General features: G+C 38.7%; 1 protein-coding gene across 2 annotated transcripts in view; it reads right to left on the bottom strand.

Annotated features, from left to right (window-relative positions):
* The window catches only part of LOC150076375 (protein kinase C, brain isozyme-like), an 847,829-nt gene that overhangs the window by 294,770 nt on the left and 539,996 nt on the right, over positions 1 to 13,063 (bottom strand). The gene's annotated exons all lie outside the window — the stretch shown is intronic.

Genomic DNA, 13,063 nt, shown 5'->3' with positions numbered 1-13,063 from the left:
ATATCTCGTGATAAACTTCTACATGGAGAAATATATAACACTGTTGTGGCCAATGGGGAGGAAACTGACAACTGGTATGATACCGTTTAGCACATCGTCAGGGAACTTTTTCCCGAGGACAGGTCAGAGTTGGACACAGAAGATCAATCTACAATCCGGCTGGATAATGCTGAGTATGTCGGTTCGTCGGAAATATGTCTTTTTTACCTTCTGGAACTTGGAGTAGCCATTGCTAAATTGAATGTTAAGAAATGCCCAGGTCTTGACTTGATAGAAAACAAAGTTTTGATAAAATTTTTTGACCTTTGTCTGCATATATTGTTAAAAATGTATAATAAATGTTTGATCGAGAGAAAGTTTCCGAGATCTTGGAAGATTGCTCTGCTCAAGATCCTGCATAAGCCTGGTAAACCTAAGAGGGATCCTCGATCATACAGACCTATTTCTCTTTTGGCTAATCTTGGCAAGTTGTTTGAAAGGTTGCTGGCTCCTCGAATTGTTGATATGCTGAATGAAGTTCATGTTACCTCGGATTGTCAATTTGGTTTTAAACGGGGTCACTCAACTGAGGAAGCTATTTTGACATTAATCAATTACATAAAATCCTCTCCTGAGAAGTATGTCTTGGTTGTGTTTGTGGACTTTGAGGGTGCTTTTGATTCTGTGTGGTGGGAGAGTGTGTTAACATCCTTAAGAATGTCTCGATGTGACAGATACATATATGGAGTAATTCGTTCTTACTTCTGTGATAGGCTGGTGAGGGTCTGTGCAAAACATCTGATGTGGAAAATATATCAGCCGAGGGTGCCCGCAGGGATCTGTTTTGGGTCCTATATTTTGGAACACAGTTTTGGATCAGTGGCTGAATAGGCCTAGTGCCTCAAGATGCCTGCAGGTGGCGTACGCGGATGACCTGGTTGTTGGAGTTCCTGGTGGGTCTAGATTGATGCTGGAGCAGAGGATACGAGATGTTCTGGAGGACCTTTCTGAGTGGGCCTCCTTAAACAAATTAAAAATTTCATCTAAGAAAACTAACTTCATGGTGTTTAAAAAACATTTTGATTATAACCGTCTGCCCAGAGTATTGTTAAATGGAAGACAAATTCCTTTTGTGTCTAGCACTAAATACCTAGGAGTTATTCTGGATGATAGGTTGGGATTCCATTTGCACGTATCACACCTCAATGATAAAATCAAGAAATTCACGTCTTCGGTGATTAGAATCTCCAAAAAAGAATAGGGACTTAACAAACGAACGATGTCACTGTATTACAAAACTATCTTCTTGCCAATTGTTGCTTATGCGGCTGGTGTGTGGTCGGGATCAGTGATTAAAGTAAAAATAAAAAACAAACTCATGTCATTACAAAGATCTATGTTGTTGGCCCTATTGCATGGCCCAAGGACGGTATCTAAGGCTGCCCTACAGGTAATTGCTGGAACTATTCCTCTTGATCTCTACATTACATATCGTGGAATGTTATATGCTATGAGAAAAGAAATCCCTGCTAATTATTTGGACATTTCCATCAACCTGGATGCCAGTGTTAAGGAGGAGAAACTTAGAATCTGGAATGAACTAATAGAGATTTGGAGGAATCGGTGGATTTCGTCGGAGGTGGGAGAAATAACTAGGAACATTATTCCTGCTGCTGACTTTGCTACTTCTAAAACAGTTTCGTCATGGTTTTGTCCTTCAATGTTCACCAACTATGTGCTGACAGGACATGGGTCCTTTCGAGACAAATTATGTTCATGGGGTCTGGAGCCAGATCCGTGGTGAGGCGGAAACTTGGCTGCATACACTGTTTCATTGCCCATTTTATAATGTTGAGAGGCGTCGTCTTTTCGAACTGATTCCCAATCTAGCTGAAAACAACGTGCAGGAGTTTGTGAACGGAGTGTCTAATTTTCAGGCATTGCAGGTTTTTGCTGTTGCAGTGTTCTCTAAGAGATCAATTATAAGGAACCTATCAGAAAATGAACTGGCAGTGTATGTTGAGAGTTTTGCTTGATTGCATCTGGGATTGGGAGCCTCAGACCTGGAAGCTTTATGTCAATAGTATTGCACTTTCTCTTTTGGGTGTAGAATTGTGCTTTGGCACTACAGCTAACAAAAGTAGAAACAGGTCTAAGTGTTAATGTTAATGTTTCTAAGTGTTATTGTAAAGTTAATGTCATTCTAAGTGTATGTATTTGCTATTTACATGTAAATATTTGCATAATGTTGCTTTTATTTCAACAAGTATACATTGTTCTTAGTTGGAATTTTTTTTTTTTTCCCCCGCTGGCCTCCAAGTTTGGGCAGCCTTGGGGGCAGGATTGCTGGCACCTACCAGTATAGCACTACTTCTGGTGGGTGCGGGATTTTGTGCATTACAGCACACACAGAGAATGGTTGATCCAGGTGTTGGTTAATCCCTGGTGGCGAAATGGCCTGACATAACACTCTTTTTCAGGCCTGTTTTGCAGACGTTCTGAGCTTTTACAGGAGTAAAAGGTGGAGATGGGCTTATGTCTAGGAGCCACCCTTCATATCAGGACACACACACACACACACACACACACACACACACACACACACACACACACACACACACACACACACACACACACACACACACACACACACACACACACAAGCTGATGCTGCACCAAAACAGTAGCAGCAGGTCGGTGCGACGACCTGGGAAATTTTAAATTATGTTCAAGGAAATTATGTCCAAATTAGCAGTGTAATCTGATTACCGGTTGACCTGTATTACAGTCTGTCTAACTTGTTCACATTAAAAATTTGCTCTTTTTAATTTGTTTGATGCAATTCTATGAAGAATGTTTACTGATAGCAGAAATGCAGTTTTTCATGTACAGATATTTATTAATTTATAAATATAATTCAATCTGTGTGTGTGTGTGTGTGTGTGTGTGTGTGTGTGTGTGTGTGTGTGTGTGTGTGTGTGTGTGTGTGTGTGTGTGTGTGTGTGTGTGTGTGTGTGTGTGTGTGTGTGTGTGCGCGTGCGTGTGCGTGCATGCGAGAGAGAGAGAGAAATAAGGACAGCAATTCACTCACTGAAGAAGTCTTACCACAGAACATTTTATCTGTATTTCATCTTTAAATTAAAGACAAATTTCACTCTATGCAGGTTGAAGTGATTGAGATTAGCATTAATATAAGCATTAGCAGTGGTATACAATGCAAGAAAGGAAACTTATACAGCATTATCAAAAAAAAAATAAATAAATAAAGCCTTCTCATTTCACCTATCCATTCACTCAAAACATCTATCCAATTCTGCCTTGATTCAATTTAAACTGTTATCTCCACAATGACATTTGGAAGTTTGTTCCACAAATCAAACACTCACTGGCTAAAGCCAAATTTCCATACATCTATTCTGCAACTGTCTTTCCTCAATTTGAATTTGTGCCGCCTCAGGTGCATAATCAGCTTGCTCAAATCATTCAAAGCTTATACACCTCAGTCAGATCATCTCAGAGGTGATTAGTCTCCAGATGCTGCAATTTGTAGAACTTAAGCCTTTCTTGGCAAGCAACAAGAGTGGTGAGAGAACCCCTTGGTTCTCTCACCAATCTTGTTGCCCTTCTCTGTACTCATTCCAGAAGTTCTACATCCTTCCTAAAATGAGGATTCCAGACCCAAATACAGTACTCAAGGTGTGGCCTGACCATCGCCTTACACAAAGCGATAATCACTCCCTTATCCACGCTAGCAAAGTTCCTGTATATCATTGACAAGACTGCATGACCTGTTCTGGCGTCCTGCTGCACTACTATGAAAACTTCATATCTGACTGCACAATTATACCCCAGGTCTTTTTCATTCTCCACTAGCCTAAGTGTGGTAGCAGACAGTTGGTACATTACTCTGAGGTTAATGCTACCCAAATATAGTACTTTACATTTGTCAAGGTTAAACTTCAGTTACCACCTCTCAGCCCATCTGCCCGACTTTCTTAGATCCTTTTGCAGCAGCAAACTGTCATTGACAACCCAGCCAACCTTTGCATCATCTAAAACTTGAACATTAAGCCTGATATTCTTTCATCAATATCATTGAAAAATATAGAAAAGAATATTAGTTATAAAAATATTAGTCCATGAACAGCAGTGTCCATTGAGCAATACATTTGAACATCTTCACTTCTCAGTTCTTGGGACGCACCCCTCAATGCAGGATACTCTCATAATATGACTAACAGTTTGTTAAATTCCTTTGCTGCCTTCTTTAATATAACTGGATAGATGTAATCCACCCGAGGTGCCTTTCTTATATTTATCTTCAAGAATTTCTCCTCCACCACGTTCTCAGTTATTATAAAATCATTTAGCTCCCTGTTACAGTTTGAAAAACTTCTAGCTTCCATTTCTCCTACAGAATTCCTCATGTGTGAATGTATATGCAAAATAAGCATTCAGTTTGGCAGCTACCTGAGCAGGATCATCAACAGTTGAACCATCAATATCAAGTAGACCAATCTGATTCATCCCTTTTCTTCTAGTGTTTCCATAAGTAAACACTAGAAGTCTTTGCTCTTTTTCTTTGCATCCTTTGACAAAGACTTCTTGTAATCTACCTTTGCTTGCCTAACCTCTTTTGTAATTTGATTACAGACTAGTTTATATCTAACACAGACTTCTGTATCTCCTGATAATTGATATGTATCATCCTATATCTCATTAGTTTATTTGACATCCATTTTGGCCTAAATCTTGAACAGTATTTCTTGGTGGGCACAAAAAGCCTAGATGCTTCCAAGATAAATTCCTTGAATGCTTCCCATTTAGAATTTGTTGTTGATAAAATCCTCAGTTCGTCCCACTGTATAGAATTTAAAAACTGTCTGAGACCACAGTAATCACCTTTATGAAAGCAAAAACCCTTCCTTTTATATCTGATGGTAGTTACATCTTTAAGTAAATCCCACATCAGGAGATTCAGCTGCCCAGCTCAATGACAGAACTCACTCCTGTGCATCAGGCAACACAGAGGCAATCTCCAAGGTAGAATCTGCTCGTCCCAAAGGAACTAGTTATTGTTGGTGACTCTATTGTCAGGGAGACGGGGAATATACTATGTAAGAAAGATAGGTGGAACAGGACCAGGGTACATCTGCCAGGGGCAAAAGTTGATGACATTGTAGAGCAGATATCTTTTCAGGGCACAAAAGGTGATATTGTTGTACGCGTTGGTACTAATGACATTAAGAGTAAGAGATCTGCAGATTTATTCAACAAGTACAGGTCAATGTTGAAAAAAAGTCACGAGTTAGGGTTGAATGTGAAAGTGTCTGTAATTCTGCCCAGACACAATAGGAGGGAGTATATGATGAGAACCTTGTCGATCAATTTGGCCCTGGGAGACTGTGCAAGGCTCATAGGATAGAATTTTTCTCAGTATGGTCTATGCTTGTTAACAAGAGAGACTGTTTATAGAAAGGATGGGATACACTTAAATAGAAAGGTAGCAAGAACATTTGCTGATGCTATCAAGGCAGTGTTAGGTGGGTTGGAAAACTGCTAGCATGGGGGGGATACACAGACTAAAAGGTTAACAGTGGCTGCAGGCAGAGGCAAAAGTGATTCTTGCAAGGCTTCTATTAGAATGGGCAGCAGACTGGAAAGCAAGGTAATGGAGATTTTCAGGATTGCTGGGAGTCATAGTGGAATAAGTAAATACATGGGCTGTGTTAGGGTGGCTAGCAGCAGGAAAAGGTGCATATATACTTCCATGTACACCAATGCTAGGAGTATAGTTAATAAATTTGATGAATTTGAGGTGTTGCTCAAAACATCAAAGGCAGATATTGTTGGGATATCAGAGACATGGTGTCACACAGATATAGGCAGTGCACAGTTGGAATGTGGGGAGTACAATGTGTATAGGAAGGATAGACAAGGTAGGAAGGGAGGAGGGGTTATGCTGTTAGTTAAGAAACACATAAAATCTAAGGAAGTGCATTCACAATTGATTTTGGTGGACAATGCAGTGATGAGTCTGTTTGGTATGAAATAAGCACTGGGAAAGGAAAAATGAGGGTAGGTGTGCATTATTGGCCTAATGAATCTGATGATATAATGAGCAATTGTGCAGATAAATAGAGTGGGCCAGTAAATCAGAATGTGTTATAATGGGAGATTTTAACTCTCCAGATACTGACTGGAACTTGTGGATTGGTCACTCGCACACTAGCAAGACTTTTGTGAATTTATTGGATGACTATTTTGTAAAGCAACATGTTCGAGAGGCAACCAGAGGGAGTATTACTCTTGATCTGATCATCAGTAGTGATTCTTCATGGATTAAGAATCTGCATATAAAGGAACCACTGGGTGACAGTGACCACAATGTATTGATGTGGGAATTATTTAAAGATGTAACTACCATCAAGGCTAAAGGGAAGGGCTTTTGGTTTTGTAAAGGTGACTACAAAGGTCTCAGACAGTTTTTAAATTCTGTACAGTGGGATTAACTGATGATGTTACAGTGAATTCTAAATGGGAAGCCTTCAGGGACTTAATTTTGGAGGCTATTAGGCTTTTCATTCCAACTAAGAAATACTTTTCAATGTTTAGGCCTAAATGGATGTCAGATGACTTAATGAGGCTAGTGGCAGAGAAGAAGAAGAATGTATGGGATGCATAAAAAAAAGTATCGGGCGACTCAGAAGCCTATGGCAGGTATAAACTAGTCCAGTGGCGCGCAAACTTATTTTGCTCACGACTCTTTTTATTAAATATAAAATTGACATGATCCCCCCCCCCCGATGTAAATACAGAGGTGGGATGACCAGATTTTTAGAGAAAAAATAGCATTTTATAAATTATATAGTAGAAAATTTTATTCGAGTACCGAGAAAGGAATAAAACATTTCTTTCTTTTTAATTTACACATTAAAATAATTATTTAATAGTTTAATTGAATACAGTAAAAACAACAAATCAAATTCTTATTCTTCAATTAAAATTACAAACCAATAAAAAATGAACAATTACAAAACAAAACAATAAAAAATGAATGGCAAAACAATAAAAAATGAATAATAGAAAAACAATAAAAAAATAACAATAGCAAAACAAAACAATTAATGAGAAGAATGAGCCTGAATAATCGATAATATTTGGCTCAATATTTGAAATTTCTAATCTTATGTCATCTTCTGGATCAAGTCTGGAACGAGCTTAATTTTGAGAAACCAACCTCACATAAATATGTAGGCTCGAAAGGTAGCAATGTTTGTATTGTATCGCCATTTTTTAATAATTTTGGATACTTGCCTCGAAGAGAAAGCCAAAATTTTTCACAAGTTGTAATGTTTAAACGAGCACGTAATGCTTCGTCACATGGCAGGATGATAAGATCTTCCTTTTGTTCAATAGTAATTTTGGGGCATGAAGAAATATCAAAAGCAAAGGGATCACGAATCCAATACAACTTTTTTTCTGGAGAAACATGAAATCGTTGGGAAAAAATTCTTAATTAACATTGTCAGGTGGATGGCAATGATATCTCTAAATAGTAAAATGTCAGTATTATTGCTATTAACAAAAAAACATGGGAACATTTCAATGTTATTACGCTCAAATTTAGTTTTCCAAAGATTAAGCTTCTTTTTGAAAGCTTCTATTTTATCATTGAGTATTAATATCATTGTTCCCTGTACTTGAAGTCTTAAATTTAAATCATTAAGTTTTTCAAATATATCAACAAGGTAACTAAGTTTTCCAAGACATTTTTGATTTGTAAACAATTGGGCAAGGTTCTGATTTGTATCTGATAAAAACAATAAAACTTCATGTTTGAGGTCAAAAAGACGTTGCAACACTTTACCACTGGACAACCACCTCACTTTCATATATAAAAGAAGTGTTTCATAAGCAGATCCAATTTCATTACAAAGTATAGTGAAAAGTCTGCTATTTAAGCTTCTACTTTTAATAAAGTTGATCACACTTCCTGCATCTTTTAAAACTTCATGCAAATCAGTTTGCATTTCCTTTGCTACTAATGCTTCCCTATGTATAATACAATGATTAAAATCTATATTTGGAGCAACTTCCTTTACTCTGCCCTTTAAACCTTTATTTTCTCCTGTTAATGCAGCCAGTGTGGCTGCATTAACGCATGCAACACAGTTCTTCCACGTCGGATTATTTGTTTGAAAGAAAATATTTATAACATCAAAAATAATCTCGCCCGTCGTTCTCCCTTCCAAAGCTTTGCAAAATGGAAAATCCTCCAAAATATCTCCCTCGTAGCAGTATCTGATATATACAATTAGTTGAGGAAGGTTAGAAATATCTATGGATTCATCTAACTGCATTGAAAAATTGGACTTTCTCTCAATCGATTTAATAAATTGAATTTTTTGTTGTCCGCGATAACTGCAATATGTCGCGAGACTGTGTCTCTGGACAGAAGAATGATTTTTAAATCATTGATGTACTTTTCTCCATGCATAATTGAAATCCTTTTTATTGCAGCAGGGAGAACAAGGGATTCAGAAATAGTATGCGATTTCAAATTTTTTCCTATTAAATACGAAACTTCTAACAATGCTCTTAAAGCTTTACAAGGAACTGCCGTACGTTCCTTCATGAAAGATTTCTAACCTTGTATGGCATCGGCAAGGCTTTTTGAAAAAGGATTGAGTTTTTCTTATTAGCTCTGGAAGTTTCATATGCAAGTGTCTTTTTAATTTAACAAGTTTCATGCTTTTGTTAGAAAGTTTTTCGTAGCATATTACACACAAAGGACGTTGCTCTTCATCAACAACAATGTAGGTGAAGGCGTACTTCATAAATTCCTCTTGATATTTTCTATTCTTTTCGTTCCTTTTGATTTGGAATATGATGGCTCTTTACCAGAAATTGGTGGTTGCACTATACTTGAAATAACATCAGTGTCAAAATTTTCACATGATATAATATTTCTAACCTTATTAGCTTCTGAAGTACTTCTAGCAATATTATTGTCGTCACTCCTCGGCCTTTTTGCTCTAATTACCCAGTTGACCATGGTAAAATATTATTTTTTTTCTTCTTAAAAACAACGATAATAATGATGAAATGTGCAATAGAAAAAGTTGCAGCAGAATGAAAAACACATCCAAGTTGATATGAAAGCACCGAATTCTGAAGCTCAATAAAGCGCGTGTGCAACACACATGCTATTTATATTGCTACCGCATATTCGCACCTCTGGCCTTAAAGCAATTTTGAGAATTTGTGCTGCAGGATAGCAAGCATGAATTAAGAGCTAAAGGGATTGAATAGTACTACTCAGTACTACTCGTTGCTGAGTTGTACTTAGAAGTATTAATATATACTGTACTGAGAAGTTTCATTAGTCAGCCGCTTTTTGTGTCCATGGTCAGTGAGCAAATTAAGGCGAATTGCAGTAGGGTTCATTCCTATCTCAGATTTGGTTCTAGTAGTAAGATTTCTACAAATACAGTATTGAAAAAGTCATTTTAACAACAGGTTTAGTAACAACAATAGCTTCTATATGCACAAAAAAAAAAAAAAAAATTTAAAAATTTCCGTGACCCCTTTCTTTTATCCGGTGACCCCTCTAGGGGTCGCGCCCCACTGAACTAGTCTGTAATCAAGTCACAAAGGAGGTTAGGCAGGCGAAGGCAGATCAAGAGAAAACTTTGACAAAGGATGCAAAGAAAAACAGCAAGGAGTTCTTTACTTATGTAAACTCTAGAAGGAAAGGGGCGCCTCCGTAGCCAGGTGGGAAGGAGCAGCAGTGCGTAGCACACGCTTCTTGATTAGACCGGGGTTCGAGCCCGTCACCACCAAATACGGAGCATGCGGAGAGGTCAGGGAATGACCACCGCACCGGAGCAATATGGCCTTAGTTGCTAATGCTCCTAAAAACCAAATAACAACAATCTAGAAGGAAAGGGATGAATCAGATCGGACCACTTGACATAGATGGGTTGACTATTGATGATCATGCTCAAGTAGATAATAAACTGAATGAGTATTTTGTATCTACATTCACACATGAGGAGTTATTCAATGAGGGGAGTGCCAGAAGTTTATCAAACGCTAACAGGAAGCTAAATGATTTTGTAATAACTGAGAGCAAAGTGGAGGAGAAATTGTTGAAGTTAAACATAAGGAAGGCACCTGGGGTGGACAAGATCTATCCAATTATATTAAAGGAAGCAGCAAAAGAAGAAAGCAAACCCTTAGCCATAATTATGAGAGCTTCCTTGGACTCAGGGGAGGTCCCCATGGACTGGAGGTGTGCAAATGTATCACCAATTCACAAAGGAGGTTCAAAAGGTGACACAAGTAACTACAGACCTATTAGTTTAACTTGTGTTCCGGGGAAAATAATGGAATCACTGGTTAAAGAAGCATTGCAGGATCATCTAGCCAAGACTACAGAAATAGTTAAGACATAGCATGAGTTTGTCAAAGGGAGGTCTTGTCTGACCAATTTGATTGCTTACTATGATGTGGTCACAAAGGAACTGAATGCTAAAAATAATTTAGATATCATATATTTGGATTTCAGGAAAGCTTTTGATACTGTTGCACATGGAAGACTGCTGTACAAATTGGAAAGGAATGGAATCAAGGGGAAGCTGCTACAATGGATAAAGTTGAGTGGGAGACAACACAGAATGGTAATCAATGGACACTGCTCTTCGTGGACAAATGTTATTAGTGGAGTTTCCCAGGGTTTGGTGTTGGGCCCATTGTTGTTTTGCATATTTATGAATGATATTGATGAAGGTATATCAGGTTTAATGTCCAAGTTTGCAGATGATACAAAGGTTGGCAGGGTTGTTAACAACAGTAATGACATTAGGCTACTCCAACTGGATCTAGATAAGTTGGGAAAATGGGCTAAGAAGTGGCAACTGGAGTTTAACATTGACAAATGCAAAGTACTGCATATGGGTAGCAATAACCGAAGAGAAACATACCAACTGGGTGGTACTACACTCAGGGAAGCGGAGAGCGAAAAAGATCTGGGGGGGGTAATTGTGCAGCCAAATATGAAGTTCGGTTAGCAGTGCTGACGGGCTGCCAGGGCAGGTCTTGGAGTCTTGTCAATGATATATAGGAATTTTGTTGGAAGGCACAAGGAGTTGATAATCCCGTTATAGAAGGCAATGGTCAGGCCACACCAGAGTACTGTGTACAGGTCTGGAGGCCTCAATTTAGGAAGGATGTAGGATTGCTAGAATGAGTACACAGAAGAGCAACAAGATTGGTGAGGTGAACAAAGGGGTGCTCTTACCAAGAAAGGCTTAAATTCTGCAAATTGCAGTGCCTGGAGAGTAGGCACCTGCGAGGTGATCTGTTTGAGGTGTATAAGGCTTTGAATGGGTTGAGCAAGGGATTCTTCATCTTGCTCAGACTATGAACCTGAGGGGGGAAAATTTCAAATTGAGGAAAGATAGTTGTAGAATAGATGTGCGGAAATTTGTCTTTAGCCAGTGGGTAGTTAATTGGTGGAACAGGCTTACAACTTTTGTTGTGGAAGCTAATAGCCTAAATAAATTTTACGCTGATCTGAACAGGTATTTGGAACAAATGGAGGAATGAAATGGGAGGGTTTTTTTTTTGGCCGATGCTGCATAAGCTTGTTTTCTTGCATCGTATGCCTCTACTAATGCTAATGCTAATCACTATTGATAATTAGATAAAGAGTGTTGTTCCCTCTGGTTGCCTCTCGAACATGCTGCTGTAGAAAACAATCAACCAATAGATCTAAAAAAGTTTTGCTATTGTGCAAGTGACCAATCCACAAGTTCCATCTATATCTGAGAAGTTAAAATCCCCCATTATACGATATTCTGATTTACTGGCCCACTCTATTTCTCTGTACGATTTTTCATTGTACTCATTAGAGAAGTTAGGCCTATAGCACACTCCTACTCTCATTTTTGCTTTCCTAGTGCTTACGTCACACCAAACTGACTCAACACTGCATTGTCCACCCATGTCAACTGGATGTACTTCGTCAGATTTTATGTGTCTCTTAACTAACAGCATCATCCCTCTTCCCCTGCGCCTCCGTGGCCAGGTGGGCAGAAGCAGCAGTGTGTAGCACACGCTTCTTGATTAGACCATGGTTTGAGCCCGTGACCACCAAATACGGAGGATGCGGAAAGGTCAGGGAATGACCACTGCATATCCTCGGAGCAATATGGCCTTAGTTGCAAATGCTCCTAAAAACCAAATAACAACAACAACAACCTCTTCCGCTTCTATCATTTCTGTACACATTGTACTCCCCAAATTCCAATTCTGCATTCCTTATCTCTGGGTGACACCATGTCTCTCATATATCCCAACAAAATCTGCTTTTGATATCTTGACCAGCACTTCAAATTCATCAAATTTATTTACTATACTCCTAGCATTGTGTACATGCACCTGTTCTTACTCTTAGTTACTCAAATACAGGCCATGTATTTACTTGTTACATGATGGCTCCCCCAGCAGTTTTGAAATCGCCAGCACTTTGCTTTCCAGGCTATTGTTCATTCCATTAGAAGCAGTGCAAGAATCACTTTCACCTCTGCCTGCAGCTACTCTTAATCCATTTGTCTGTGAATCCTCCCAAGCTAGCAGTTGTTCCAGAGAACATGATGTTCTCTATGCAGAAGTCCTGACTGGCTGCCAAAATTACTTCTGGGGTTGTCGATATACAGGAACTTTGCTAGCATGGACCAAGAGGTGATTATCCCACTGTACAAGGCAATGGTCAACCCCCCCCCCCCCCCCCCCGGAAGCCTCATTTTAAGAAAGATGTGATTCTCTTGAAATAGGTACTTAGGTTATTAGGTGAGTTACTCCTACCACAAAAGACCTCAGTTCTGCAAACTGCAGTACTTGGAAACTAAGTACTTACAATGAGATCTGATTAAATTGCTGAAGGCTTTAAATGGATTGAGCAAACTTGATGATGGTAATTTAAATCTTTCTGAGACGTCACACACACAAAATGGGACATAAACTCAAATTGAAAAAGGATGGTTGCAAGATGGATGTGTGAAAATTTGCCTTCAGC

This window comes from Mastigoproctus giganteus, chromosome 13, assembly GCF_048544385.1.
Source record: "Mastigoproctus giganteus isolate SK-2022 chromosome 13, ASM4854438v1, whole genome shotgun sequence".
NCBI lineage: Eukaryota > Metazoa > Arthropoda > Arachnida > Uropygi > Thelyphonidae > Mastigoproctus > Mastigoproctus giganteus.
Note: the sequence above shows the minus strand (reverse complement) of the source record. Positions and strands in the feature narration are given on the sequence as shown.